Genomic DNA, 18,834 nt, shown 5'->3' on the forward strand with positions numbered 1-18,834 from the left:
TCCAGCTCATTCATCCATTACAAAGGTGCTTGCAACAGACTGCAGATATTATCGCTAAATCTGAAAGGCTGAATAGGGATTAATATGAGATATCTGTATTAAAACATGTCCAGCTCTACAATCCAGCACCTGTCCATTTCACAGTCACATGCTGTTCATTAAGTCTCCCTTTTCTCTGTCACTCATATCTCACCATGGCCGTAACTCAGCTGGGGACACGACTGATAACGGCACCATCACAGGCCTTTTCAATTAGTTTTTGAGATGAAAAATATATAATCCTCATCCTTCATGCCAGGATGCTTTTCCAGATTACAACACAGTCTGTATTAATCATAAAATGTATGAACCACAAGTCTGTGCTTGCATAGGCACTGCCAGTCATGTTGTCTAGCTCTGGGCACTGATAACTACTCATGCACAAGCAGAACAAAGACAATTATGGGTTGGAGTGTTTGTTTATGTTCCACTTATTGTGCTGTTTTTGTTCTTAAAAATAAAAATTGAAGATGACTCAGAGCACATTAGAGTTCTGGGGCTGTTGGCTAGACGTTTGCAGAAAATAAGATGCTTCTAGTGTGTCTATGCTTACTCGTCATCCACTTAGTCAAGGAATTTGAATGTGTGATAGAGTGATTCTGGGATTTTCTTTCCGATATGTTTGGGAAGTTTTAATGTAAAAGCTAAAAGCCACCTGTCCAAACATACATCCATACATCATATTTAATGTTTCCTTGTGATTCATAGTATTCTGTGGTTGTTTTCTCAAGATCACATCCTATTTATCTATTTATTTTGAGATACCAATAGTGGCTTTTCCATGGGACTGAGTTAATTACAGTTCACAATAGATTGTTCTCATTGTCTTGGGATAACAGAGTGACTTCAGAAGATAATAATAATAATAATAATAATAATAATACATTTTATTTAAAGGCGCCTTTCTCAGCACTCAAGGACACCGCACAGATATAAATATATACATACACGAATTCACGTTAAAGGAAACAAAATCAGAGTCAAAAATGAAAACAATATAAGCTAACAAGGGGTAAGAAAAAATAGAAACAATAACAAAATGACAGTGCAATTGGAGTCAGACGGAGTAAGCGGTTTTGAACAGATATGTTTTGAGTTGTGATTTGAAATGGGGGAAAGAATCTGTGTTTCTGAGTTGAGGTGGCAATGAGTTCCAGCAGATCGGCTGAATGCTCGGCTCCCCATAGTGGTGAGACGGGCGGAGGGGACAGACAGGTGTATGGAGGAAGAGGATCTGAGGGAGCGGGAGGGAGTGGGAACATGGAGGAGGTCGGACAGATATGGGGGGGCGAGGTTGTGGATGGTCTTGAATGTCAACAGCAGGACTTTGAACTGAATGCGGAACTGAACAGGGAGCCAGTGGAGCTGTTGGAGGACAGGAGTGATGGGGTGGATGGAGGGGGTTCGGGCAATGATACGGGCAGCTGATTGTGATTTTAGGAGATCTAAAAAACAAAGCAACAGGTTGATCATTGATAAAGGGCAAATCATGACATGTTAGGCCTCCATTGCCCACTCGAATGAGATAGGTTATGCCTTTTTCTATGTTTGTTTTGACTATACACCAGTGTATTGGTTGAATATTGATAGCAGCCAATATTTGCACAGACTCTGAGTAAGATCAGCAACGTGCAGTTTGTGGGAAATGTTCCAGTCACATTTTAAGGGAGTATATAAATGATATAATATCTCAAATCTCTTTGCTCAGACACCAAGAACTACAAAGAAAAAACACCAGCATCAGTACTTTTATAGAAACTGGAATTAGCAAAGATGTTGCTTTAAACATTGACATCCATCCTGACTTTCACAGTTGGTTCATCTCTGACATGTATAGATGCACGCCTTTTAAAGCACAGGCAAACAATCATGAAAGACATGCAGTAATTAGCCTGCTAGTTCATGTAAAAGGCATGCTCACACTAACAGTTCTAATGCATCATGGTCCATAGGGATGCATGTGCACAGAATGCATAGATCAGAGGCCACATAAGCCACTGATTCTTGAATAGCATTAATGCCATCTAATAAGGGAAGCAGCTATGAAATGCCATGATGTGCAGATGCTCAGTTCATTATACTGCATATTGCTCTCACATCTTCCTGCATTTTTTCACATCACAGCAGTGGAGGGAAATACCCACTGATTCACAGGTTATTTAGCCAAGTTGTCTGCTTGAGGTGAGAGGAACAGGTGCACGCTGGTGCTCTAAAACCAGGAAATAAGTTATTGTAGGCTGGTCAACAGATGTGGCCCCCTTCTCATACACAGTCTGCAGATGGAGCACAACAGTGATGACAACACACCGCTCATGAGAGTCAATTAAGATACTTAAAAACCTTTGAACCATCTTGATAAATTTTTTCGTAAGAACTAGATGTTACTATTAAGAGTTCCAGCTTGGCTATATCTTTACATACCAACATGAGACACACATTTTTGGAACCAGTAATAGTTAAGCTCTCTGGGTGTATCTTATTTTCTATTCTCCATTGTGAATAACTTTCTTAAAATCTGCTGAAAACACCTACCAACATTGTATCATTGAGTTAAATGCGTGTTTTGGTAGTGTAAAGACTGTGACATCAGTCACGCCACTCGATATTCAATGGTCAGAACGCATAAAGTCTGCTTTACAGCAATTATAGTCTTATAGTTCAGCGACAGTAAGCAAAAGTTTCTAGGAATAGAATGAGAGGTAAGACCTGTATGTATTTACCCTGAATATGTGGAGAGTTGCTGCTTATGTAGGAGGCAATAATCATACTGTTTCAGTTGTTTTCCAGTGTGTAAGAGGGCTCTGTGTGATCAAACAACCATTGTAATGTCTAACAAAAACCTGGAATATATTTAAAACCTTGTGTTATTTTATGTTTGTGTCAGTATGTGTCTACAAACAGGACTAATTTGCAAGAAAGTGGTTGGGAATGGACATTTTGACAGTGACTGGCTCTCAGCTTGACAGCTCCTGTAACCTTGCAAAGGTTGTCTCGACGGTCAGATTGGCCTTTTCTTTTGAGAAAGAGAGACACTTTCATGAGTGATGGGCAGCAGAAAACTATGAAATGGCTAATTTTAGGCCCATCAGCTGAGCTATTTTTCTCTTGACATATTTCATGTCACTCATTGTTCTCTTGTGTATGAACAGGACTCAAACTTAACTATCTGGCAGAGAGAACCCAAAGTGATATCTGTCTGCTCCCCCCTCCTCTCTCTCTCTCCCTCTATCAAGAGAGAGTAAGAACTAAACTGATAAGCGCTCAGCATTATCGAATGAGTCTGGTAAAACAGTTCTGCATTGACTTTTCCCTGGATCATTTATTTTTTTATTTTAAAAAAAGGCAATTTAATAGCTTAATGAAGGCAATCCATTTTAAGAAATGTCAGCAGGATGAATTGAGAAGTATATGTCCTGACATTTTTAATTGTGGAAATGGGGTGAGAATCCGCTCTCTGAATTGAAAGTTAATGGACCAGGTGGATACAAGCGGACAGCCGAGTCATCACAGTGTAATTAATTAGCAAGCATCATTTGCATTTCTTTTTTCCTCTGAGTGAGAAAAACATAACACAAGGACACTTTGCAGTGTAAAATACACAAGGGACAGGTATCACCAAATATCAAACCAGGACAATGCTGATTTTATGCACCGTTTGTTTTCACTGATTCTCATTCTCGTCTTGCCACAAAAGTCTGAGAAATCCCAAAACACAGGGGAACATCAGATTCTAAGAAAACAATCCTAACACATTTTTATATTCAACATGAGACATAAATGGCTCAACACAACATATGCTGGATAACTTGGTTGTGGCAGTGTTGGTGTTTCCTTACTTTTGGACCAGTCAGGCAAGCTGTTACTGCTTGTTTCTAGTCTTTGCGCTAAGTTACATGCACATCCTAAAAAATGTGAATACTGTGAAAAAAGACTATTTTTTCATCATTTATTTAATAAAGGTAGACATGCATCTATTGTTATATTGTGACATATCAAATGAAATATGTTAAACCTTTTCTTGTTTGAAATTTGATGATTATAGCTTATAGCTCATGAAAATCAGACATCCAATATCATATTATTAAAATACTACCAAATATATATATATATATTTATTATTATTATTATTTATTTATTTTTAAGTCTACAAACCAAAATGTATCAAACTTCTTAAAAGTATGTTTATATATATACACTCAATACTTGGTTGGGGCTCCTTTACTATGAATTACTGAATCAATGCAGCGTGGTATGGAGGTGATCGACTGCTGAGGTGTTTTTGAAGCCCAGGTTACTTTGATGGCAGCCTTCAGCTGGTCTATATATTTTTTGAGTTTGGTGTTTCTCATCTTCCTCTTGACAATACTTCACAGGTTCTCTACGGGGTTCATGTCAGGTGAGTAGGCTGCCCAATCAAGCCCAGTATTATCATGGTCAGCAAACCCTTTGATAGTAGTTTTGGCACTGTGGGCAGGTGCTTAGTTCTGCTTGAAAAGGAACTTGGCATCTCCATAAAGCTTGTCAGCAGAAGGTAGCATGAGGTGCTCTAAAATCTCCTGGTAGATGCCGCATTGACTTTGGACTTGATAAAACACAGTGGACCAACACCAGTAGATGACATGGCACCCTGAATCATCACAGACTGCGGAGACCTTACACTGGCCTTCAAACACCTTGGATTCTGTGTCCCTCCTCTCTTCCTCCAGACTCTAGGACCTTAATTTCCAAATGAACAGTCCTGCTCTATTGCTTCTTAGCCCAGGTAAAGACACTTCAGATCACTTCTGATATTGGCAATGCGACAGTTGTAGTCCCTTTCTTATAGACATCTGTGCTTGTTAGCTCTTAATGCACTGACACCAGCCTCAGTCCAGTGCTCATGAGGCTCTCCAAAGTTCCTGAATTGACTTTTCTTGACAACCCTCTCAAGACTGCAGTCATCCCTGTTGCTTTTTCACTGTGTCCTATTCATAACATAAGCTTCAATACAACACTCTTCTAACAGTCAGTCTTTTCAGCAATGACCTGCTGTGGCTTACCCTCCGTGTGGAGAGTGTCGATGATCTTCTGGACAGCTATCAAGTCAACCCTTACTCTACTTTTTGATGCCCCTATCCCACAATTCTCCCAGCAACTATTACTGACAAATTTTCGATCAAACTGCTCAATATGTTCAACAGGATCAAAAGATACAGATTTTTGGGAAGGACATGTTGGATTGATGCCCAGATTTTTTAGGACACAACATTTAACCTCCAAATAAAATCATAAAAGTGGCAGAGGACAAACTAGACAGTTTTGGAAGTTAGACGTTTCCCAGGAAAGGATTCCACACCTCCTATCAACAGTAAAGTGTTCCCTAAAATATTGAAACAAACCTCTGCCTTTGGTTTAACCCATGTTGAGATGAGATAAATACTTTGGGCCAATGATTTACATATCCATATACAAGAGAAGAATGGGGTCGGATGTCTTTAACTGTCCACCTCTGCTGGGTTACAAGCTAATACAACCAGAGACTCATCAGCTGTCACATAACTAAGTTCCGGCTGAAATGAATATGTGTAAACTTTCTCCGTCTATTTTCATAGGTGTTAGATTTACACAGTTTTCTGTTAGAAGTTCAGAACAATCTTCAAAGTTATCTCAGTCCCTGTCAAACAGTCTATAATTATATCAGTGAGTCACCATCACTCTCCAGAAATACCAAATCAAATGAGGGAGTAGTTATATCTCTTGTAACTAATAGTTTGATGAGTTCTGAGAGATGCATGTACAAATTTGCTCCTCCAACCATCTTCAATCCTACCCCGGGCTGATTGCTCAGTAAAATACTCTGTTATATTTGTAAAGAAAGATGAAAGTTTATGAGAAATCTGTTTTCACATTTACCATGTAACTATATGACTTATGTTTCATGTGTTTTGGTCTGCTGTTCCTTTTCTTCTTTTTTTAGCCATGCTCATGGGACTGGCTCTCCTGCAATGTTGACCCGTTGACCTGTTCACTAATTGGTCCACAACTTTAGAACGAACAAAACATCTCAACAATTATTTGATAGATTGCTATGAGATTTTCTTTTGACACTTTCAGTCCCCAGAAGATGAAACACCCAGACTTTGTTGATCATCCAAGTTTTCCTGGAGCTCCACCATGTGTTTGACATTTGTAGTTTTGAGTGACATTTCTCAACAACTACTGGATGGGTTGAGACTGGTTATAGCCAAATACCTTCAAAATTGAGGGTGGTTGCCTTTTACCTTATCTATGCTTTAGGTCAGTTGTTCTCAAAGTGGGGTCCTGGGACCCCTGGGGGTCCGCGAAATAATATGAATAAAATTCTAATAAATTCTAAAATTGTGCTGTGTCACTACAAAACAGCATATACACCATTGTTATGATACCATTTGGTGGCTCGAAGAGATATGCAAGTCTTGCTACTGTTAATTTTCTGAAAGCATTTAAGATCAATTACTTGAAAAGTATAAATGCTGTCATGTTGAGTCAACAATGAATGAAATGACCCTCTGTTTTAAAGTATACAAGTGGTATTGACTTGATTCAAATTGAAGTGTTATCTGTTTATCACTATGGTACAGGTCTGAAGTATTTACATTGATATGTTTTACAATACAAATAGTTCCAAGGGCAACTAGGAGTGCAAATGGTAGTTAAGCATGTGCTTTAGTGATGGGAAGTTGGGCTCTTTTCAGAGAGCCGGCTCTTTTAACTCGGCTCCCAAAGAAGAGCCGGCTCTTTCGACTGCCGAACGGCTCTTAATTTAGGATCCTTTGTAGCTGTATGTTTTAACTTAACTTTGCAAAAACTAATGGTTGTGTGTTGAAAACCCTTTAACATACAGTAGGTTTTTTTGTGATTAGGGTTAGGGTTATGATTAGGATTAGGGTTAGGATTAGGGTTGGGGTTAGGGTTAGGGTTGTGAATAGGGTTAGGGTTAGGATTAGGGTTAGGGTTAGGATAAGGGTTGGGGTTAGGGTTGTGAATAGGGTTAGGGTTAGGATTAGGGTTAGGGTTATGATTAGGGTTAGGGCTATGATTAGGGTTAGGGTTAGGATTAGGGTTGGGGTTAGGGTTGTGAATAGGGTTAGGGTTAGGGTTAGGATTAGGGTTAGGGTTATGATTAGGGTTAGGGCTATGATTAGGGTTAGGGTTAAGCTTAGCATAAGGGTTTTGCTTAGGGTTATGATTAGGGTTAGGGTTAGGGTAGTGGTTAGGGTTAGGGGTTAGGATTAGGGTAAGGGTTAGGGTTAGGGTTAGGGTTAGGATTAGGGTTAGGATTAGGGTTAGGGTTAGGGTTGTGATTAGGGTTCGGGTTAGGGTTGTGATTCGGGTTAGGGTTGTGATTAGGGTTAGGGCTATGATTAGGGTTAGGGTTGTGATTAGGGTTAGGGCTATGATTAGGGTTAGGGTTAAGCTTAGCATAAGGGTTTTGCTTAGGGTTATGATTAGGGTTAGGGTTAGGGTAGTGGTTAGGGTTAGGGGTTAGGATTAGGGTAAGGGTTAGGGTTAGGGTTAGGGTTAGGATTAGGGTTAGGATTAGGGTTAGGGTTAGGGTTGTGATTAGGGTTAGGATTAGGGTTAGGGTTGTGATTAGGGTTATGATTAGGGTTAGGGTTAGGGTTGTGATTAGGGTTAGGATTAGGGTTAGGGTTGTGATTAGGGTTATGATTAGGGTTAGGGTTGGAATTAGGGTTAGGGTTACTATTAGGGTTAGGGTTAGGATTGAGGTTAGGGTTAGGGTTGTGAATAGGGTTAGGATTAGGATTAGGGTTAGGATTAGGGTTGGGGTTAGGGTTAGGGTTGTGAATAGGGTTAGGGTTAGGATTAGGGTTAGGGTTAGGATAAGGGTTGGGGTTAGGGTTGTGAATAGGGTTAGGGTTAGGATTAGGGTTAGGGTTATGATTAGGGTTAGGGCTATGATTAGGGTTAGGGTTAGGATTAGGGTTGGGGTTAGGGTTGTGAATAGGGTTAGGGTTAGGGTTAGGATTAGGGTTAGGGTTTTGATTAGGGTTAGGGCTATGATTAGGGTTAGGGTTAAGCTTAGCATAAGGGTTTTGCTTAGGGTTATGATTAGGGTTAGGGTTAGGGTAGTGGTTAGGGTTAGGGGTTAGGATTAGGGTAAGGGTTAGGGTTAGGGTTAGGGTTAGGATTAGGGTTAGGATTAGGGTTAGGGTTAGGGTTGTGATTGGGGTTTGGGTTAGGGTTGTGATTCGGGTTAGGGTTGTGATTAGGGTTAGGGCTATGATTAGGGTTAGGGTTGTGATTAGGGTTAGGGCTATGATTAGGGTTAGGGTTAAGCTTAGCATAAGGGTTTTGCTTAGGGTTATGATTAGGGTTAGGGTTAGGGTAGTGGTTAGGGTTAGGGGTTAGGATTAGGGTAAGGGTTAGGGTTAGGGTTAGGGTTAGGATTAGGGTTAGGATTAGGGTTAGGGTTAGGGTTAGGGTTGTGATTAGGGTTAGGATTAGGGTTAGGGTTGTGATTAGGGTTATGATTAGGGTTAGGGTTGGAATTAGGGTTAGGGTTATTATTAGGGTTAGGGTTAGGATTGAGGTTAGGGTTAGGGTTGTGAATAGGGTTAGGATTAGGGTTAGGGTTAGGGTTATGATTAGGATTGGGGTTAGGGTTAAGCTTAGTATAAGGGTTTTGCTTAGGGTTATGATTAGGGTTAGGGTTAGGATTAAGGTTAGGGTTAGGGTTAGGGGTTAGGGTTAGGGTTAGGGTTGTGATTAGGGTTATGATTAGGGTTAGGGTTAGGATTGAGGTTAGGGTTAGGGTTGTGAATAGGTTTATGGTTAGGGTTAGGGTTAGAGTTGTGATTAGGGTTAGGATTAGGGTTAGGGTTAGGACTAAGGTTAGGGTTAGGATTAGGGTTAGGGTTGTGATTAGCGTTAGGGTTAGGATTAAGGTTAGGGTTATGATTAAGGTGAGGGTTAGGGTTAGAACCAGAATTTAAGCAACTTAAGCAAAACAGACCAAGAACCAAACTCATGCAAGCATAACCAGAACCAAACCAAACCAGAAACAAAACAGAACCGAACCAGAACCAAACTCAAGCAAATGGAACAAGAACCAAACCGAACCAGAAACGAACCAGAAACAAACCAGAACCGAACCAGAACCGAACCCAAGCAAACAGAACCAGAACCAAACTGAAGCAAACAGAACCAGAACCAAACCCAAGCAAACCAAACCAGAACCGAACCAGAACCGAACCAGAACCGGACCAGAACCGAACCAGAACCAAACACACCAAACTCAAGCAAACAGAACCAGAACCAAACTCAAAAAAACCGAACCAGAACCGAACCCAAGCATACAGAACCAGAACCAAACTCAAGCAAACAGAACCAGAACCAAACCCAAGCAAACCAAACCAGAACCGAACCAGAACCGAACCGGAACCGAACCAGAACCGGACCAAAACCGGACCAGAACCGAACCAGAACCGAACCAGAACCGAACTCAACCAGAAGCAGAACCGAACCAGAACCGAACTCAAGCAAACAGAACCAGAACCAACACAAGAAAACAGAACCAGAACCAGAACCAAACTCAAGCAAACAGAAACAGAACCAACTGAAGCACATAACAGAACAAGAACCAAACTCAAGGTTAAAAGAACCAGAACCAACTCAAGTAAACAGAGACAAGAACAAGTTTACATCGGCTCTCAGAGCTGCAGCTTTTGATCACGACACATCACTAATGTGCTTAATCTGTGTTTCAATTATGAGGGAGTCCTTGGACAATTTCTCACCTTTAAGGGGTCCCTGGCTCCAAAAAGTTTGAGAACCCCTGCTTTAGGTTGAGTACCAATCAGCAAATGATGGCATGCTGATATATTGAACAAGGCTGGTGAAAACTGTACACACTATACCTGATGAACAGGGGTGGGATTTGCAGGGTAACTTGGGTATGATACAACATGATGTGAAATAAAATGATTTGACACAGTACGATATGATACAATATAACACAATATAGTATGAAATGATACAATATAACATCAGGGCCACTGTGAGGAGAAGAGCAGTTGTGCTGTGGTAAGGCACACTGGTAAAGACATCTGTTAACAGCACTGTGTTATATCCAAATCAAGATTAAAATATGTAGTGCCAGATTAATAGTAATTGCGCATATGATGCGATATTGATATTTTGTGCCCCACTGATAGAAAACATCCTGGTATTACTGTCGGGGTTAGCATGTTAAGGTGCTAACATTGGCATTAAGTTTAAAGCACATGGTTGATTATGGCCTCACAAAAACTATACTCTTCATCTCATTGTTAAGAAACGCAGTTAAAGATGATTTACGTTTCATTTTTGGTTTAATATACATTTTGAATGTTTGGAAAATCTAAGAAAAACATCACTGACAATCTGTGTATAACAATGAATAGCACTGAACATAAATGAATAACACACACACACTCACAAACATACATGACTCATGAGGTTAAAGTGGAATAAAGAGATAAATTGAAGTTTGTGATCTTAACTTGAATTTCTCCTAGATTACACGATCACTTCAAAGTGAAAAAGATGTAATCTGGGAAGACTTTTGCGTGGTCCCTCTTTCAGCACCACATGATAGAGGTTGTAATGAAGAATGGCATGAAAAATTAATGGAATCACTTCAAAAGATGGCATATGCTTTCATGATTTGAGATGTTTCTCAGATAGGACCGACATTGATGGGATTGCTATATATAAATATAGCTCTTGGTAAAATAGTTTTCATATGATCTCACTCTTTTTGTGTGTAAACACCTGGATCTCTAGTCTTTGCTGCTTGTTGTTGACACATTTACTCAGAAGCACCTCAAACATTCTCTGTGAAAATGATTACAAGACATTGGGTAACACTGAGACATATCTGACCTCAGATTCTGGTCTTTGAGCAAAGTTGTTCAGGTTGTCAGTTTACTTATAGATGAAAAGAAAAGACAAGACATGATTGAGAGGCTTACAATTGTGAGTGAGGTCAAGGGAAATGAGCAACAGGCAAAAAATCTTTGTTCTTATCTTTTTCACACAATCAATCCAAGTGAAAAAAGGGTGGTAAAAATATGAACACCTCCCCTTCAAAGTCCACCTTATTCTGTTTGAAGTCCAGATACTTCAAAATGAGGTATACCTCTTTGCTCTTAGCTCCTGTTTGACTTGGAGTAAGAGTGATGCAAAATGGAAGAAATTCACTCTTAAAATGAAGAGCACAACAATACAAAATATAAAAATAATTAATTTCTACCGGGGTTGGCATGTGACTAAATGCTAAAACTAGAACTTACCACTCATATTGATTTGATTTAGAGCTTTCAGTATATCATCAAAGTATTTACTTCTATAGATACATAAAAGTTGGGGCTCCATTGGCCAAGCAATTTAACCATGCACCCCATATACAGATGCTATTAGTCCTCGTTGCAGCGGCCCCTGGTTTGACTCTTGACCTCGACCATTGGCTGCAAGTCTTCCCCCTCTCTGCTGCCCACATGTCCTGTCTCTCTTCAGCTGTCTAATCCAATAAAAGGTGAAAATGCCCCAAAAATACATTTGGAGATGCAAAAATGTTGTTCTATAATGTGTGTGTGCAAATTTTAGCTGCTTTAGTGAAGGTGTGTTGCACAATCGTTTCTCCACCACCAACTAAAGACACAACCGAGCGCACTATCAAACTTGTGTGTCTCTGTCATCTGTCTTTCATGCAGTAGCCTCCAAGCTAATGAGCGGTCCACTTTTGAGCCTCTCTCTCTGAACTCATTAGCATTCCTGTGCCTTGATTTCCCTCAGCTGGGAGAAAATTAGGATATGACTGGTATTCGGTGGAAATGTCTTAAATAAGACATATCTTTGAAGCTATACATCTGGCATTTTAAGAAATATGCTTATTCGCCCACAGCTAGAGAGCAGATTTATAGGCTAACACTATGAGAGTGTGCACTGCGCAGGATACAGGCAGGAGATGGTTAGCTTCAGGCCTGCACAGAGACCTTTAGAGGGGCAGGTGCTCAAAGTTAAAAGGGAGCACATGATACTACAACCACTAACCTATAAGTTGAATGAGAAAATAATAAGTAAAAACTATATTGATGGATTATTAATTCAAGTCATGTGGAATGGATTTATTGCTCAGCCATTTTTTAAATGAAACCTTCAGATATCTGCTGGTTCCAGCTTCTTAAAGGGGACATATCATGCTTTTTTCATCAATATATATTGGTCTAAGAGGTCCCAAAAACATGTATTTAAAGTTTATGCTCAAAAAAACACTTTGAAATCAGATTTTGGCATGCCTGAAAAGTCCTTTTCTTCATTCCTCATCAGAACACTCTGTTTTCCCTCTGACCACGCCCCCTCCGGAAGTGGATGTGCCTCGGCTCTCCAGCACGTTGATCTAATGTTTACATGTTGGCTGAATATACACGGCTGCTCAGAGATCGCGTTACTTCAACCCTCTGAATCTGATCCTGACGGAGAGGCGCCTGTAGCAGGACCTTTCTGAAGGATTGGTCATAGATTTAGTGTTTCTTGTTGTTTTATTTATCAGTATGTAGACGTGTGTCTTGGTACACAGCTACGAGCATGTAGCTATGTGGCTATGCTAACTAGCGCTAGCACTTATCCATGATAAATCATCCACTAGATCTTCAAATCTGCAGACGTGGGGAGTAAACCCGACCTCTGCCAGAAAGGCAGCGGGACCTTTTATGAAGGATTGGTCACAGATTTAGTGTTTCTTGTTGTTTTATTTGTCAGTATGTCGACGTGTGTCTTGGTACACAGCTACAGCTACAGCTACAGCTATGAACATATAGCTATGTGGCTATGCTAATTAGCGCTAGCACTTATCCATGACAAATAAAAATCATCCACTATATCTTCAAATCTGCAGACGTGGGGAGTAAAACCGACCTTTGCGTTTATTAAGAAAGCCTACAACTAGCATGCCTCCCTCCTAAGCTCCTTGTTGGCACATATTTGTGCAGGTAATGAAAAACGGGGGAGGGATTCAGTATTATTTTATACAGTCTATGGGCTGAACAAGCTCCGAGCTCTGACTCCGTGACAGACCGGATATTGTTGTTACGTAACAAAAACACGGAAGTCTGAAACGGCTCGTTTCACACACATTTACAGAAAGGTGTAGAAATCAAAACAGGGGCAGAATGGATTTTTTTTCATTCTTGGGGGGTTTGTAGACATGCCAGGGACACATATTTCAGGTAAAGAACCATTAAAAAGTCAATTTTGCATGATATGTCACCTTTAAATCTATGAAGCATTCTTTTGTCATTTATTTTGTATGAGGAGTTTTAGAGATTTTGACTGTTATTTATACAATGAAAAAAAATCACCACAGAACAAGCATTGAAATCACAGACCACTTATTAATATAAACAACTGGTATGTGTTTTTTTCCTACCTGTTGTGCTCAGCTAGTCAGAGATCTACTGCCTTCAGCATCCTTAGCAGCTCCTTTTCTTTCTTCTGCTCCAATCCCCTCTCTGTACAAGGCATAGATAGATAGATAGATAGATAGATAGATAGATAGATAGATAGATAGATAGATAGATAGATAGATAGATAGTTGATAGATACATACATACATAGAGACAGACTTTATTGCTGCACTTCAATGTTATGAATCGATAGTAAGGTATGTTAATGCAAGGATAAAATCTGCACATGAACATTGCAAAGTGGACTGTTAATGATATTAATCTATCTTGATCAGCTTTAATAAAGACTCTAGATTAAGCAAATTATTTTTGATGGGCCATGGCATTAAAAATGCAATCCTATTTTTTCTTATGTAAGCTATTATATCACAAAGATAGTTTTTCTAACCTCTGATCTAGCAAATCAACCGGAGAACAATTTCTCACTGTTTACACTCCGATGTGTGATTGGTAAAGGATAAAAAAGTAACTACAGAGCATAGAGCATAGTGTGCCACACACATGCACAGTAATGACATGTCATTCCTTTTTGCAGTCAGTTTGCTCTTTAGTGATAATCTAGAATATTTGCTTCACTACTAAACTCTCAATGATTTATTTCTAGTTTTATAGCTACATAACAAAAAGTTACCAATATCAAATTTTCACAATAGCTTGGTTTAAACATCACTGGCGAGAGAATTAAGGAGCAGAGTGCAGCAGACTGGAGCACCTTATGAGCTCTCTGCCTCTCACCTCTCCCTCTCTCACTGCAGTTTGTCCTTTTCTTTCCTGACTTTCTTTGCCTTGTGTCTCCAAACGAGAGAAGAACAGGAAAGCAGAAACTGTGTTATGGTAAGTGGGTCCTCATTTAACGCTCCAAAATTTGAAACAAGGTCGGAGTTCATGTGTCAGAGCAGTTTAATGCGCTGCATGATACTGTAGGTGCGCGTTTGGCCAATTAAAACAGTTGTACTTCAAACTTGCGCGTCAAACTGGCGCTCGTTCTCCAACCTCTTTTCCACTTTGGAGCATTAAATGAGGAAAAATTGGTTGTTCTTCTGCAGCCCGTTTGGTAAGAGCCTAAATCCTTTTCTATCGCTGGTGTGAAGAGGCAGGAAGGAATGAGACTTTTAGAGATAAATAATTTTAGGTGGGACAAGCTGCATGTGTGAACTAAAAATATTATGAAATAGAAGTTATTATTATTGTTAATGCTGCTGCGAACACTTACCGGCAGCATTAGAAACTCTCATGTAAATAAATCCCTCATCTTTTTGTGTGTCGCAGCTGCATCCGGAACGCCACTGATGACCTCAGGTGAAAGGTTATCACGTGACGTCAACTACCGGCTGCCAGGTAGTTTCCACAATAGCACAAGCAGGTATGTGGCTCTGTCAAACTCAATGAAAACTGTACTGCAGGTATCTCATATAAACTTCTATCTTTTTTGTTTAGTAAAAATCCACAAGTGTAATATACAAGTTTGTACTTCTATTGGATGGGTTATGGCTGTGTCTGAAATCACAAAGTACTCTGCACCATGTACAGTGGACTCATAATATCCCACAATGCATTTTGGAAAGTAGTGAACAACCGATGGTCACTCACTAACCAACCAATGTATACCATCACTCATTGTGGTTTTAAGGAAAATGCCAAACAGTCGAAAGTATAACAATAAGTGCTCTGTCTGATGTTAGTTCTGATTATTTTTCCAAACACAATAAATTAAATTAGAGTTTGAAACAAATAGAAAAGAGAATAAATTAAAAGCTAATTAATTGTGTCATTTTTACAGAAATGTATACGCAGTTGTATTAGGTGTAAATTATTTTTGATGTAGAAAGGTTCATTTTTCTCTCTTGATGATGACAGGCACAAGACCATAGTCTGTATCCAGTATTCACAAGAGGATTTGTGGTGTAAACATGTGGTTGTATTCAATTATTTGTTGAAAATACATTAAGTATTATATAAGATATCAGTTAAATAATTCATGCCGTTATTATTGATCCCCAGCTGGGGTTGAGACCATAGACTGTACAGTAGTCTCCGTGATGTCACCCATCTGATCCTGAAGTGCTGTTTTGAAGCCAATCGTCGGTGGGAGCCATATTGGTAATGCTGAACTCAACCTAACTTCTGTGGAGCTAGTGTGAGGTAAAGAGGTGGGCTTTAAACCTCCTCACCAACAGCTACAGTGTTCCTGCCCGTCAGTTATGTCACTCATGTCCTTAAATGGGCAAAACTTGTAATCTTAATATCTTCTGAACCGTCACGTTAGAAAAAAATTCACCCCCTGTACAGTGTGTGCTGATAGAGAAATGAGCTCTTCAGGCTGAAGACGTTTTTGAACCAGGCTGTAAACATGTTTATTTCAAATCGTCCTTTCTGAATTAGTGTGTATGTGGTTTCCGGGGCTTCTGCAGCCAGCCTCAAGCGAACGCTTGATGAACTGCATTCGTTTATTTTTTTACTCTATTTTTGTAAACAGGCATAGTTAGACAACACAGCTCAGTGAAACAGAAACAGTAGGTCATCTATACATCCTTGTTATAATAGTGGAAATACAGTCAGTTCATGCAGTAATGGCTTGTTAATCCTTCAATGCTACGTACACAGTCCATTTTTCCCAGTTATGCAAGCAGTGTCAAGTGGATTTTCTTTATTGTGTCTATAACTCACTATAAAGGCCATTATGGTGACCCCAAAGTAGTAAGAGGTGAATGAGTGTAATTTTGGATACATACTGTTTAATTGCAGGGTACAGTGACTTCCTGTATTCTTAAGTTGTTGCTCTGTCAAACAGTAAACTGTCTTACTTTGACTTTTTACAGTTCAAACATCTGCATTTTAGGATGCTAATATAAAAAATTTGAGGAACTTGTCACTGGAGATAGGATTTACCTTCTGTTCTCAGACTTTATGCTGAGCTAAGCTAGTTGGCTGCTGGATGTAACATTAAATTGATAGTGTGAAACAACTTTAGAATAATGCCTTTGAATTCTTGCCAGTAAATCCTGTGACCTTTTTTAAATCCCTTTTTTTTTTTAATTGAGCATACATTTTTCTGCTGTTATTTTCCCGTTGAGATTAAGATTTGCTAGTCACCTGTTGTATGCATGTGGACAACCGTTGGTGACATAAATACAACCTCAGTTGTTTTCCAACGGGTTTCTGCTTGTGTTTAACACAAACCTTATTCCCAGCCCCAATCTGAAGGCTCATTGAAAAGCCCACTGGAGTTATAGGGGAGGACTGCAGCCAATGAACCGTGGCAGAGTTAACTTCCAGGTTGGCTTGCAGGAAAACAGCCCTGCTGGACTCTAGAGGCTTGTCGAGGCCATAACATTATTCACATAAACACTGCACATTGGAAAACCTGTTAAAGTAAGACTGAATGGGTGAACACACTCAGCCCAGCCCTTGTTGGGGAACTAATAACACCTATATTATCTTAGTGGGTACAAACACATACAGTGAACACAACACTGCTTTTAAGTTGAAGTACATACATGCAGGTAGCACAAGGGGGCAACACAATAGCCTATTTCAGTTGAGATTGAATTATACTTAAACTACATTTCCTATAACCTCTTTAGATATACTCATTGTGTAACATAGTTTGTGTTTTGATCTTGTTGATGTCATATTGTTCATGTTAAGATTATCTTTTTGATCAGTCACACATTTCATGCGTGCCCGTATTTTGCTTGAACGCCCCTCCGTGTTTCACTTCTGCAGGAGCATCTTGAAGGCAGCTTGATGACTGAGAGTGCTGTTCTGCATAGCCCCGGGTTTGAAATGGGGTTTGAGTATGTTCGAGGCTTGTCATACATCTTGAGTGAGATCCAAAGTGACAGGCTTCTTGAAAGACCGAGGATCTGATGTGAACTGTCACTGCACATTACAGAAGCTGGTGCTTTCTGAGCTTGGTTTACGGGTTGTTTGAGCAGTCTGCAGTGAATGTCTGAAAATTAGACTGTTACTCTAATTGTTAATACCCTTTATAAATAACGACAAGTGCATTTGGAAAGGAGCCTGTTTTCTTGTGTCTTGATGGATGCATGACACTAAGTAGCTCTTTGCCACCTGTTCCGAAGAAACATCTGTGCTGAACTCATTTCATATGATTATCAGATGTAATTTAGGTGTTTTTCAGGCATCTATTGCCGCAGTTTGTCTGTTATTGTGGTGTGTAAATGAGGCGTATTGTCTGAGTGTGTGTTCATGACATTGATGGCTGTTTGTAGAGCATATTACATACTAAAATACTAAATATAAAGGGATTTCAAGGGTACCATTTGAAATAATTCACATGTATTTATTGCTTTAATTTCCCATTTGTGAACAGATTGTGACACAGCTTTCATAATAAGACGTCGGCTGTCTCTCGGTTGCCTGTAGCTTGGGAAAGTTTTTCTGGGTGCAAGATATGAATTTTTTTACCGTGCTTCAGCTCCCCTGCCTTGCAAACAGAGGCTAATGCTGGTATGCCCTGCTAGCTAAGATAATCTTCAAAATGGAGTCCACTGACGTCAATAAAGAGTCCCATCCAAAGCACATAGAAAAGGTTTTAGTTATTCTGTCTGGTCAAACAGGAACATGACCAGTGTTGGTGGAAAATTACGGTCAACTTAATTTCAACTTCAACTTTATAGATGGACCTTTGTTTTGTTTTTCAGCTCATGAAAGCTAATCTGCTTACCAAGACTAAGAGCTACATTAGCAAAAAAAAACTGGCTAGTGTGAATAATGTCAGCTAATTCATGTTGACACCTGTGGCTTGCCCGGTTGGTGAATTGGATATCTTATAGCAACCGATTGAATATTAGCTGGCTAAATTTAGCTTGAGTGCTATGTAACATTATTGCTATCAAAGTAGCATCTGAGTGCTTAGTGTTTAAATAGATAACTTGATAACACATCTTTAATGTGTGTGGCATTACTGATTGGAACAACAGCATGATCATCACGTGTGCCCATGTGTGAGTGCGAGCAACAAGATGCTGGCTGTTGTTAGCATGACAGCTATGTCACAGAGAATGGTTCTTTAAAAAACTTCTCATTGTACCTGTTACATACTGATACATCAAAGGTTAAGACTATTATTAACAATGTCAAGACATAAATGCAGTATGGAGTATTTTACTGCTGTCAGCTCTTGAACTAGAAACAGAAGAACAAAGGATAGACCCACTTGAAACGCTAAGGTAATATAAATATTCAACTTTAAAACTTCTCTGAAGACAGTCCTGCTCCTTTAAGACTGGTACCAGGCTGCTGCCTTTAATCTAAAATACCAATAGATTAATTTAAACAGCCT

General features: G+C 39.6%; 1 protein-coding gene across 2 annotated transcripts in view; it reads right to left on the minus strand.

The window, feature by feature from the left end:
• The window catches only part of cadm1b (cell adhesion molecule 1b), a 228,929-nt gene extending 214,084 nt beyond the window's left edge, over positions 1 to 14,845 (minus strand). For both annotated transcript variants that reach the window (XM_034701417.1, XM_034701416.1), the window contains exons 1-2: positions 14,740 to 14,845; positions 13,490 to 13,571 (exon numbers count right to left, since the gene is read on the minus strand). The gene's annotated coding sequence lies outside the window, so the exon portion shown is untranslated. The remainder of the gene's footprint in view (positions 1 to 13,489; positions 13,572 to 14,739) is intronic.
• Positions 14,846 to 18,834: the final 3,989 nt, after the last annotated feature.

This window comes from Notolabrus celidotus, chromosome 14 (genome assembly GCF_009762535.1).
Source record: "Notolabrus celidotus isolate fNotCel1 chromosome 14, fNotCel1.pri, whole genome shotgun sequence".
Taxonomy (NCBI): Eukaryota; Metazoa; Chordata; class Actinopteri; order Labriformes; family Labridae; genus Notolabrus; species Notolabrus celidotus.